Below are 11,539 nucleotides of genomic sequence, written 5' to 3' on the forward strand. Positions count from 1 at the left end.
ACACGAGGCTGGGTGTCTCGAGACAATAAATATTCATACAGCTACAAGACAACAGTTAGGTACAACGGAAAAACACCTCTTGCTGCGACGGCAGGCCCGGAAAAAAGCAGCTTTTCCCCGGAGCGGGTGCGGAGGCAGGCCGGGACCGCTTGCCAGGGGTTCTGCTGGGCTGTCAGGAGCGGGGAAGCGCGGGGAGCAGCCGCCAGCTGGCAGCGGGGCCGGCCAGGGGCTGTCAAGAGGCAGCGAGCCCAAAGCTCGGCGAACTCTGCCAGGCAGCGGAGGCTCCGGCCGGGGGGCTGCAACCCGCAGCCGGCACCGGGGGGCAGCGCTCAGGCCCCGCCACCCGACACAAAGGGCAGGCAGGCAGGCGGCCGCCCCCCCCCCCTTTCCCTCTCCCTTTCTCCCTCCCTCCCGTTCCTCCCCCAGCCCGGCCGCGCTGTCAGCCCGCCGCGGCCCAGCCCCGCGGCCCCACACGTGGGCGAGCCCCGCCGAAGTTTGCTCGCCCGCCGGGGCCGGGCCGCGGAGGCCGGCCGGGAGCCGTCTGTCCTCTCCTCTCCTCCTCCTCCTCCTCTCCTCACCGCCACCGCGGCCCCACGGTTGCCGGTGGCTGTGGTGGCGGTGGTGGCGGTGGGGCCGCCCTGCCCTGCCCGCGGGGCGGCAGCAGCACCGGGAGGCAGCCGCGGGGCTGGGCGGAGGGCGAGCGAGCAGGGCAGGGAGGGGAAGAGGAAAAGAAGGGAAGGGCAGGGCGGGCCCCAGCGCGGCCGGGCGGGCGGGCGGCACTCACCCGCTCAGGCGGCTCCTCCGCCGGCCACCGAGCAGCCGCCGGGGCCCCGCGCAGGCCTCACCCCGCACCGGGCACCAACGGCCGCAACATGGCGGCGGCGGCGGCGGGCGGGGCCGGGGGCGGGGCGGGGCCGGGACGGGGCACGGCGAGACCGCCCCCCCCCCCCCCTCCGCTCCCCTCCCTCACCGCCGCCACTGCCACCGGGCTGGGCCTACGGGGACGGGGCCGCGGCCGGGCCGGGCCCTGCTTGGCACCGGGAGCCCCCGCTCCGTGCTTGGGTCCCCACACGCACACGGAGCAGGCCCCGCTCTGAGGCGCTCCGTGCCTCCGCTCGCCCCAAATCCGGTTTCTGGGGCGGGCAGGGTGCTCGTCAGCTCCTGATTAACACCGTGGTTTTGTTTTTTTTTTTTTTGTCCTTATTCTGCCCCAAAGTCGGCGGTCGCACGGTTTTATTTAGGGTTCTTGTCGGGTGAGTGGGCCGCCCCTGTAGGCTTCGCGGCCGCCCACTCGCTTTTCGGAAATGTGAAAACCCAGGGCTGGGTTTTTCCCCAATCCTATGGAGCTTGCGTCGTCAGTCGTTAGGATTTATCGACTATTGGTTTTGATTGCTCGGTGGCTTCCTTAACTGCTAGCACTTTTGGGGTACTCATTATTAAATCCTACAGTTTAAAAAAAGAAAAAAAAAAAGGTTATTGTAATGTCTTGTCCTCAGTGTTTTCCACAGTTACAGATAGATTCAGAAGCACCAGTTCACCAGTTAGCCCACACCTGGAGCGCTGGGTCCGGTGCTGGGTCCTCACCAGAAGAGAGCCAGAGGCATACTTCACAGAACCACACAACCATCTCTGTTGGAAGAGACCACCAAGGTCACCGAGTCCAACCTCTGACCTAACACTAACCAGCCCTCCACTAAACCACATCACTAAGCTCTACATCAAAACATCTTTTAAAGACCTCCAGGGATGGTGACTCCACCACTTCCATGAGCAGGCTCCATCTGAGCATCGGGAAGCGCTCCTGTGCTGTGTAGGTGATGGAGCACTGGCACAGAGAGGCTGTGGGGTCTCCATCGGTGGGGATCTTCAAAAACCACCTGGACGTGGTCCTGGGCATGCTCTTGAGTCACACAGCTTGAGCAGGGAGATTCAGCCAGATGACTTCCAGACGTGCCTCCAACCTCAACAAGTCTGAATCTGTGAAGCATTTGGTGTTAAGGTGTGACTGTGTCATTCTCCTTCTGTTGTAAATAAAAGCCAGAAATATTTATTGTTTGTCTTCCTTGTGACACAACCTTACCATCTATATCGCATACTACATGTACAGTACTGTTCATATAGCATTTGTTTCTCATCAGTTAGGTAATTTTGTTTTCCTTGTCCCCAGTCCAGTGGGTAATATATATACATATACTATATATAGACGTGTATATGCGTATATTATATGCAGACATATACATATGTGTACACCCATCGCTTCCCTTCCTTCATTTCTGAATTGGTGTTAACACCTTTCTCCTTTAGGAGGTGACAGCCAGTCCCTTGAAACTAATGAAAGGGCAAAGGAAGTTGCACTGAGAAAAGAGTTTCAATATCACGACTGGTACCTATATTTTTAGCACGTCTTTTTCTCTATAAAAAGCTACTTGGGAGCTGTAAGCTATAACTGCTAAGATAGCTGACATTTCTTATACAATTTATGAAGACCTGCCACAGTCCTGAACACGTTGTGGCTTGCAGGGAAGCCACTGTAATTTGAGTGATTGTGCTAATTAAGAAATATAATGCCAATGGGAATTTAGCTCCATCCCAAATGGATGAGGAGGAAAGGCAGCCATAGAGTGCCCGGCTGAGAGGCTAATTCCTCTCCATATGACAGCAGAAACCCAAAAAGGATTAAAAGGTGCTGCAAAGAGCAGCTTCCATGGGCACAGCTGTGCTCTGATGGCACCGGGATGGGATCTGTGCTCTGGTGGACCTGGATGGGCCTGTAACAGCCAGCTCCTGCCCAAGGGAATCATGCTTCCCACTACAGCATGAGCTGGCTTTAGGAGCAGGATGAGGAGGAGGATTCAGAATGGGGTTTTTACTGCTCCCCACTCCATCCATTGGCCAAGGTGGGCTGACAAGTCAAGCAGCTATCCATCCCAGTTTTTTAGGGCAGGGAAGGAAACACTGTGTTGTCCAGCTATGTCTGAGAGGCTCGCTTTCAGCTTCTTCTCCTGCTTGAGGTTGTTCGAGCTTGCATTTGGCTGGGGGAGGTGGGCTCTTCCCAGGTGCAAGCTGTGTCAGAGGGTGTGCGTGTGCGTATGTAGGCAAGCGGGCTGGCAAGCATGGTGAGACCCATTTTATTTATTCATAACAAACATAGCAAAGTCTTGAGCACTCATGCCTAGGCAACTGTCATTTTTCAAATCAGCGATTAATTTGTTTCTGTCAGAGAGTGGTGTTATAGAGAATTACCTTGAGCTGGTTGCAAAACTTGTGTGTTACAAAATTGTAATTAATGTTTCAGAAACTCCAGGGAAGGTTTATTATTGGCAGGGTGAGAACGAATCCCCAGACACAAACATTTCTCTAAGATAACAGTGTAGCCTTCGGCATTATCTACGCACACACACACACACAAAAAAAAATCAGAGTAACTTAAATCAAGGTAATTAATTATACAGATGTCATCTGTATGCATTTAAAACCATTTACACCTTTCATTCTGGCTTTTTGGTCTCCCCAACTCCAAGGGCATGCCCCAAGCAGATTTTTCTCCCTTTGGCTTCTTGGCACGTACACCAACGAGCCAACACGACTGTTCAACAAAGAGCGCCCCGTACAACCACTGATCAACCACCAACATGGAAAATCTTGCCCTTGTTCCAGATCCATTCCTGCACCAAATCAAACAGAGCAAAGCTCTGTATCCCTGGGAGTTTGCAAACTGCAGTGAGAACCCTAATTCGGGTTTTGCCCATTAGATTTTAGGATTAAAGAACTGTGTTGTGCCCTGCCATTCTTCTGATTCCTGTTTACTGGGAATTGAGGTTGGCTGATTTCTCACGAGGAGGTTGTAGTCAAGGGCTGCTGGGATGGCATCGGTGCAACTCTCCCCTACCAGCTTTCACAGGAGCTATATCGAACCCGTTTTACTACTCAACAAGAAAACAGGAGGAATAACTTCCAGACAGCCTTCTTCACCCATGAGAGCTGCAGGCTCCGGTGCGGTACGAACATGCTCCAAGGCCTGGGCAGGCAAAGTCCCTTGCACAATCCTCCGTGCTGACAGCAGAGACAGTGCAAAGCCCTGCGCTCTGTGTGGCTGTGCCTCAGTGTTGCCAACACAACTGCTTGTGGGGCTCAGCACCTGATTTCTGAACGTGAACCGGGTGCAGAATGACCCGGGGACAAGGCTTGAGCTTGAGCTGTTCTCACCTCTGTGCCCCCAAGTGGAACAATGTGATGGCAGCTGGACCACTCTACAGACAAGAGAGAGCTGATCCAGACTTTATAAACCTCTCTGGGAAAGAAATTAAACTTCGATACTTCCCCCATCATCTTTCATGTAGTGGTTGTGTGGGCAAAAATGAGGAGTTATTCCTCCATTGCACCCAGGTGGGAACCAGCCCTAGTGGGAGCTGCTGGGGCAGGAAGGCCAGATCAGCAGCATCCACATCACTCCTGGACTTTGCTGAAAAGTTTAACCAAAGCTTGAAAAAATGCAAAAAAAAAAAAAAAAAAAATTCTACAAGGGCTCCCTGTCCTAAATTGCCTGTAGCACGCTCACAGCATTTTTAGTGCAGTTGTACCTAGAAAATCATTGCCAAGAAAGCTCAGAAAGCTGCTTTGCATGCTCACAGGCAGGAGAGAGCAATGTAGGTGCAGACGTGGGGATGCTCTGTGCTGCTGGTGTGGGATTTTCCCTGAAAGCAGCCAAGAGGATTTGTAGCTGGGCAATGCAACACCTTCAGCCTCTTCTTGCTTTCCACGCATCGCCAGTTTCTAGGAATCCCAGGGGAGGCAGAAATCCTCCGTGCTCGATCTCTTACAGAATCACAGGGTCACGGCATGGTTGAGGTTGGGGGCACCCCTGGGTCTAACCCTGTCCAGGGCCACCTCCAGACATTTTTGGAAGATCCCCATAGATGGAGACCCCATCTGTAACGCTGCTGGGTTCAGCACCGCCAGTCCCACGTGCTGTGGCAGGGCAGAGCTGCGTCAGCTTGGGGAGCCCAGCATGAGGCTCGGAGCTCCTCTGTAGGCCTTACTGAGAAAAACCTCGAGCAGAAGGCTGGTGTTAAGCAGCAATAATTACATCCCTGGAGAAGTCACAGCCTTCAGCAACCCCTCTCAGCCCTGCAGTACCTGCATGTGAGATGCAAAATCTGTTTCCTAAAAGCTGATCTTCATTTGCCAGTGGCTTTCTCCTTCTTCTCCAGACCTTTGGTTTTGCAGTCCCTAGGGCGAGAAGGACCTTGGGAATTTATCCTCCATATTCTCCATTCTCATTTTGCTTTGTCCTTAAATTCAAACCTGATTTTAAGTGAGATTACTGGTGGTGTGTCTCGTGTCCTGGAGGCTTTCGCTGCTTTGTTTAACAATAGAAGCTATCTTGTCTGTTTACAAGTCCATTATGAAAGAAGAAAGAAAAAAATAACACTGTGAATGAGGACACAGCATCTCATGAGCGGTGCAGGAGGCTGAGTACTTTTTGCTCAAACCAAGCTTTGGTAGGAAAATGAAGAAAGATAGGAAGCTAAAAGGGGCTGTGACAAGCAGGTTTTTCAGAAAGAAAAAAATAAGAACAATTGTAGGATTCGTTGTGGTGATTTTATTTTATTTTATTTTATTTTATTTTATTTTATTTTATTTTATTTTATTTTATTTTATTTTATTTTATTTTATTTTATTTTATTTTATTTTATTTTATTTCATTGTTTTGTTTTATATTTTTACTGCTTTAAAAACACTAGGAACTGTGATGATAAGGAAGCATTGTACTAGCACAGTCAAAAGTCATCTGAAGATGTAGTTGTCTACAGTAGGCCTCCTTTGACCCCATTAACTGTGGACATTAGAGTATTTCATGTTCTTTTTTATCCTGTTAGGCATCCACTGGGCCATCAGTTACGCTGTGCTGTCACTCAGGGTGCTAAGTGATGGGCTGTGGTTGCTGTGATATGTCAGTGAAAGACATTTAAGGGTAGGACAAACAAATGTCTCTGGCCTTCAAGAAACAATTTTCCAAAGGTTGAACTCACATTGACTCATTCCAGCGCAGCAGAGAGCTGTGCTAAGCGCTCTTATTGCAGTCTACCTGGAAGCAGAAGTGTTTCCTGCAAGAGAAAATTGTGGAGAGGAGCCAGGAATGAATAAGCTGCCTTATTTCATTGCTGAATTACAGGGGAGGGGAGGGGGGAATTAAAAACCACCTTTTCCAATGAAAGGGTCAAGCAGAATTCATTAAAACATTGATAAAGACAAAGAGTAAAATTACAACGGGGAAGACAGGGTAAAATTATAACCTATGGCTTTGAGATAGGAAGGAAACAGGCAATAAATGAATTGGCCTGTGTGGGTGGTGGAGGTTTCTCAAGTCTTCCCCTGGAGCATCTTGCCATGTCGCATTGCTGCAGGTGACGAACTGAGCTGAAAGCGATCCTGGTGACTGCCCTTTCCATTCCTGTATCCCCTTTCCTTGGGGCGTCTCCTCCCGGACTGTGTGGAGTCCTTCTGAGCATCGGTGCTTTGCCGTCTAACACCACTGCTACCATCATAGTTTCCTACAACCCTCCAGATTTAAGGCACTTTTCCAAGGGGAGGTGGAGAGGGCTGATCTGGTAGGTCCTATATCCAGCATCAGCACCTATTGCTCATGGCTGAAACACACCTGTACTCAAAGCATGGTGAGGAGTGTCTGGAGTGGATGTTGGTCTCTTTTCAGACCCACCCTTCTGCATTTCTCCACAGTGGTCACCAGGGCAGGGAGCAGGAGCAATGTCCAGCCAGGCTTAGGCCTGTTTTGGGTCAGGCCCTGCAGAGTCAGGGCCAGCAAAATGTGGTGCACACCACGAAAACACTTCAGGACAAGCACTTCTGCAGGTTGCATAGGGACTGCTGGTGTCTGAGACAGTCCTTTTGATTCAGCCACTTGAAAGGAAGCCTCCAGAGCACATTGCAGTGTGTTTGCTGATTTCCAGCTGGAGGAGCTGAGGTGCATTGCCTCAGCTGACGTCAAAGGGAAGAGCATTAAATAGGCTCTTGCTTTGTCTCACTGAGTGATAAGCATCCATCACCTGAGGTACTTTAAAGTCTGACAGTCTAAGCATGCAGACCACTTGGAGGAATTGATTTTATGCCTTCCATGAATTTTCTCTTTGTCTGAACAACCAAGATCCTTCCATTTTCTTGGTGTTGTCTATCACATCCTCAGTAGCACTGCTCCAAAACGGTGCCGGGACTGGACCTCCAGATGAGATCTCACCTCTCATGTGAACTTTCCAGCTTTGACACTACTGTTTCATGAGCAAGATGCACAGAAGAGTTGATGGTACATGGGCACCCAAAATTCACTGAAATTTGAGCCCTGGGTGGGGCTGCTCCCTGCCCCCAGTGCTGCTCCAGGGAGCTGGCTGCAGCTTGGTTCATCTTGCTGCTCCTTGTGGTCTTGTGGGTCTCAGCAGTCTTGGGAAGGAATTCAGTGGCTCTGTTATGTCAGCAATGCAATTGAAAGGATGATCTCAAGACTGGAAATGTTGAGTTAATAATTAGATTTCAGGCTTTCTTTAATTAACACAGGTGCCGGGGAGACTCTATTGGAAGAAGTATAGGAAGAGAAAGGATGAGAACAACACAGCAGCAGTGGGGCTTTGGGGAACAGCACAGGGAATGAAGGTATTAATTTAGCAGGAGCGGTGGTGGTTTAAGGACGTAACGTGGCAAGGGCTGTCTGCCTTCTGAAGCCTTTTCCCTCCTCTCCCTTCAAGCACACCATAAGGATCGTCCGAAAGAGCCTGGTGGGGAGCAGCAGTCACACAGAAGCACGCGGATCCCGTCCATGCACCTCTGCAGACATGGCCAAGATCACAGCCTGTTAGGGTACGATCAAACTGTGGGCTTCCTCTGCTGTGCGATTCTCCAGTCTGGGAGGATTCAAACGGTCTCACTGAAGTTAGGTGAGAAATTAGGTGAGGAAACCAAACCTACTATCTGAATTTGCATAGCCAACGTGCATCAGAAACCCCCCATCGGCAGCAAGCGATCTGTCCTCCCAAAGCAGCTGCTCTGCGCTGTCTCTGACCTCTCAGGCATGATCCTCCAGGGACACCAACAAAATAACTTCGAAAGAGAGAATTACAACTTTTAGCAACAACATTTACAATTCATATCTCCGTTGAACCCCAGGAATGCACCCGTTTTGCTGCCCATGCTCTTTGCTACATGAGCAAATGTTGCTCTTTGCAACACACAGCGACGTCCACCATCTCCTTCTCTTTGACAGATGTCATCATGGCTGTCCTACCTAATGTCCCCCTGCTCTCCAGGACCTCTTGTTCCTCTCAATCTAATGTGTTAACACAATGAAGTGACACTTTTTAGGAAAAATGCGAATCCCCATCCTACAGCTCTGGCAACCCCCTGGGTATCAGCACAAGCCCACCTGCCACTGACTATCATGAAAGACCCAGAGCAACATGAAGTTTTAGGTGCTACAGACAGGGAATGGTGTCCTTGTATTGGCCACATACCCAGTTTTATCTTCACTTCGTCTCTTCCAGGAGAGCATACGAAGGTAGGAGACCACAGCCAAGCATAATTTTGCAGCAATTTTTCTAGATTCCTCAAAGGACCCAGGGTGGAAGGCCACTCTGAAGATCCCCAGGCCAACCTCCTGCTCAAAGAGAGGCTGCTGACAGAGTGACAGCCTCTTGCTCAGAGCCTGATGCCTATGAGGTTTGTGACCCCATCCCTCACGGCAGTGCCAGCCTACACGAATGCATTCATCAGCCCACACAGAGGCAGGGCTGGGGGGGGTTCTCCAGTGAGAAGAGATTATTTCCTGACATTTCTGGTGTTGGAAATTGTCGTAGAATTGTAGAATGTCCTGAGTTGGAAGGGACCCACAAGGGTCATCGAGTCCAACCCCTGGCTTCACACAGGACCACCCAAATTCCTGTAGTCAGTCAGTACACTGCTGCTCTCTGGAAAGCAACATGGCTATCAGGCCATCAGAAGCCCTCCCCATGTCACTGGGGTGCTTTTGGGATGCAAGGGAGTGACTTGGTAAAAATCAGTGGCCTGGGCTGAAAAGCAAAACCAAAAAAAAAAAAAATGGAGGAAAATATGTGTCTGGAAGCACTCTCCCAGAGAACAGAGGGAAGGGCACTCCACAGTTACTTCTGCAGCTGTCTCTGGCTCATGATCTACACTTCTTACTCAGCCTGTCGCTTCTGCACGCTGTGGTGAAGGCCCGTCTAGACTGGAGGTCGCACGCGGGGACCGTGCCGCGCTACTTGCTCATCGCAAGAGCCGCGTGCGCTCATGCGTGCATCCTAGCACAGGCTCGCAGACAGAAGCCTCCAAGAAAGCAAGCCAGAAGACGGAGCCCCAGGCTGCACGTGTGGACACCGGTGCGCAGACGTACCGCAGGAGCACGTCGGAGCCATGGGTGCGAGCTCCTGGATGCTCATAATGAAAAATGCAGAAGGGCAGGTAACCGAGGGCATCCGGGCATGCACATCAGATCCTTGCCAGACGCCCAGGGGTCTCTGCTCTGCCAGCTCTCCTCCAGATCTCCAACATGACAGTGCAGATATGTTTATCTTCTCCATGGCATTCCCCCCCAAACTCAGCCCTAGGACTCTGCAAGTGAGCACCTGAGAAGATGCAGAGGCCCTATACCTGGAGATAAAAGCAGTCATTGAAAAGGCACAAACAAAGGGCATTGTGACTGTTTTGCCATGTCTCCAGTCTTGAGAGGAGGCTGAAATAACCTTTATATAATCCCATTAGCATTTCCAGTGAAAACAACAGCATTTGAGGAGGGAGAACAATGTATTTTCTTATCATCCAGAAAGGCCAAAGGTATTTATCTGATTTAATATTTTATAATTGATATTAAGCAACACAGAAGGATCCGACAAGCAGGCTGGAGATGGCTGCAGCTCTGCAGTGACATGGCAGAAGGTGCCCTCTACTTTTCCAGGAATGTATTGCCCAGGTCGGGGCACAACAGCCCTCCTCTACAGACCCCACAGAAAAAAAAAAAAAAGGATTTCCCTCAAGCCCATCCGTGGCAAGGACCCAGATTCAGAGGTAGGCTCCTCCAAGCTCATACTGTCACCACGTAGCATTGTGCCAGCGTCACATCTCTGCATGAGGCAGTGCTCCAGCTGCTGCAATCCCAGGGGAAGAGAAGTGCTCAGCCTGACCTGTGATCTGCCCTTCCCCTGGTCAGGTGTGGTCCGACAGCCCTGGCCAAACTGCTGAGAAAGGGTGAGACAAAATAGAAAGCTGTGGAGAAGATGTGCTGCAGATGGGGGAGGATGAGAAAAGAGGCAGGGCACAGAGGTGGGGGGGCTCAGAAATAGGTGGTGATGCCCAGCAGGAAACAAGGCACACACCTGAACATCCAGCAACACTCTCCACAATGATGGCTTTGCCTCCAAGGGTAGCAGCAGGTCAGGACCAGCACCGCTTCTCCAGGCCCACCAACTGCTCCATCAACTGCGTGACCTTCAAGCAGAGGCATTACAGTGGGTGCAAGTCGGCCCCACTGATGCACGAGATCGGCGGCCGCACAAAACTTGGGTAAGTACCTCGTATCTTTCATCTCCAGTAGGGAATGGAAATTAGGTTATTCTTTGCTGAAACATTCTGGAAAGTCATAGCTGAAATCTCTCACTTGCCTCTTCCATCTGTTTATTTTTACCACTTAATAGCACGTCTGTCTCGTCAACTATTCCTGACACCATGGCAAGAAAATCAAACTTGGTGAAGACAGCTTTATCAAAGAGACATTAGCTCATCGTTACTGCGTGACACCGCGTCAGTGCTTCTCGCATATATGAAGTCTGGTCTGTAATTTCAAAGAGAGTCTTCCATCTCTTTGAGGAGGTGATATGACCAATACATTTGAAATTGTTGATTACTATGCAAAAGGTTATCCAAACTGTGAAGATAAGAAGCAACTTCAAGCATTTCAAGGAGTCTCATTTGTTCAGTGATATGCTTTTCTCTTCACTGCCACATGATGTCACGGACCCAATTTCAAGCGATTAGTAACAATGGCAAAGCAGTCACTGAAATAATCTTTGATAGAGGAGAGACCTCTGTGACCATGTGAGGAGGCTGTGCTATCAATAATTTTATCACCATTGATGAAGTCTTCGTCTGCAGGCTTTACCATGCCACCAAACCTGCCCCTGCCTTTGCTTTCCAAAGAGGCATCACAGCACTCTGCAGAAGGATAGCTTGCCTGAATGCAGATCAGCCCTTTAAATTTGAGCAGTCCTGGGTTTATTGTCTTCATGGTGGATGACTTCACTCACCCTTTTTACTTAAAACCATCCTCCTGGCTTCATTACTGAACAATCTGCTTCTTGAGGAAGCCTGGAATGACTGAATCTGAACCATCTCACATTTCCAAATGAGCTGTTTCATCACCTTTCCCTTGTTTTCTAGACCTGATCTATTTTTATTTATTTTTATTTTAATTTCAAAACAAAGTTTCAGAACTAGTCGAGCTGAACCCATGTCCTTGTTTGCC

General features: G+C 50.2%; 1 protein-coding gene across 2 annotated transcripts in view; it reads right to left on the bottom strand.

The window, feature by feature from the left end:
* The window catches only part of ZNF592 (zinc finger protein 592), a 40,583-nt gene extending 39,645 nt beyond the window's left edge, over nt 1-938 (bottom strand). Inside the window, exon 1 of one of the 2 annotated variants that reach the window (XM_027465905.3) lies at nt 785-938. The gene's annotated coding sequence lies outside the window, so the exon portion shown is untranslated. Of the gene's footprint in view, nt 1-76; nt 396-784 lie in introns of those variants that run through there. The other variant, XM_005017208.6, reaches the window with a different exon arrangement.
* Nucleotides 939-11,539: the final 10,601 nt, after the last annotated feature.

The sequence above is a fragment of the Anas platyrhynchos genome, chromosome 11 (genome assembly GCF_047663525.1).
Source record: "Anas platyrhynchos isolate ZD024472 breed Pekin duck chromosome 11, IASCAAS_PekinDuck_T2T, whole genome shotgun sequence".
In the NCBI taxonomy this organism is placed as follows: Eukaryota; Metazoa; Chordata; class Aves; order Anseriformes; family Anatidae; genus Anas; species Anas platyrhynchos.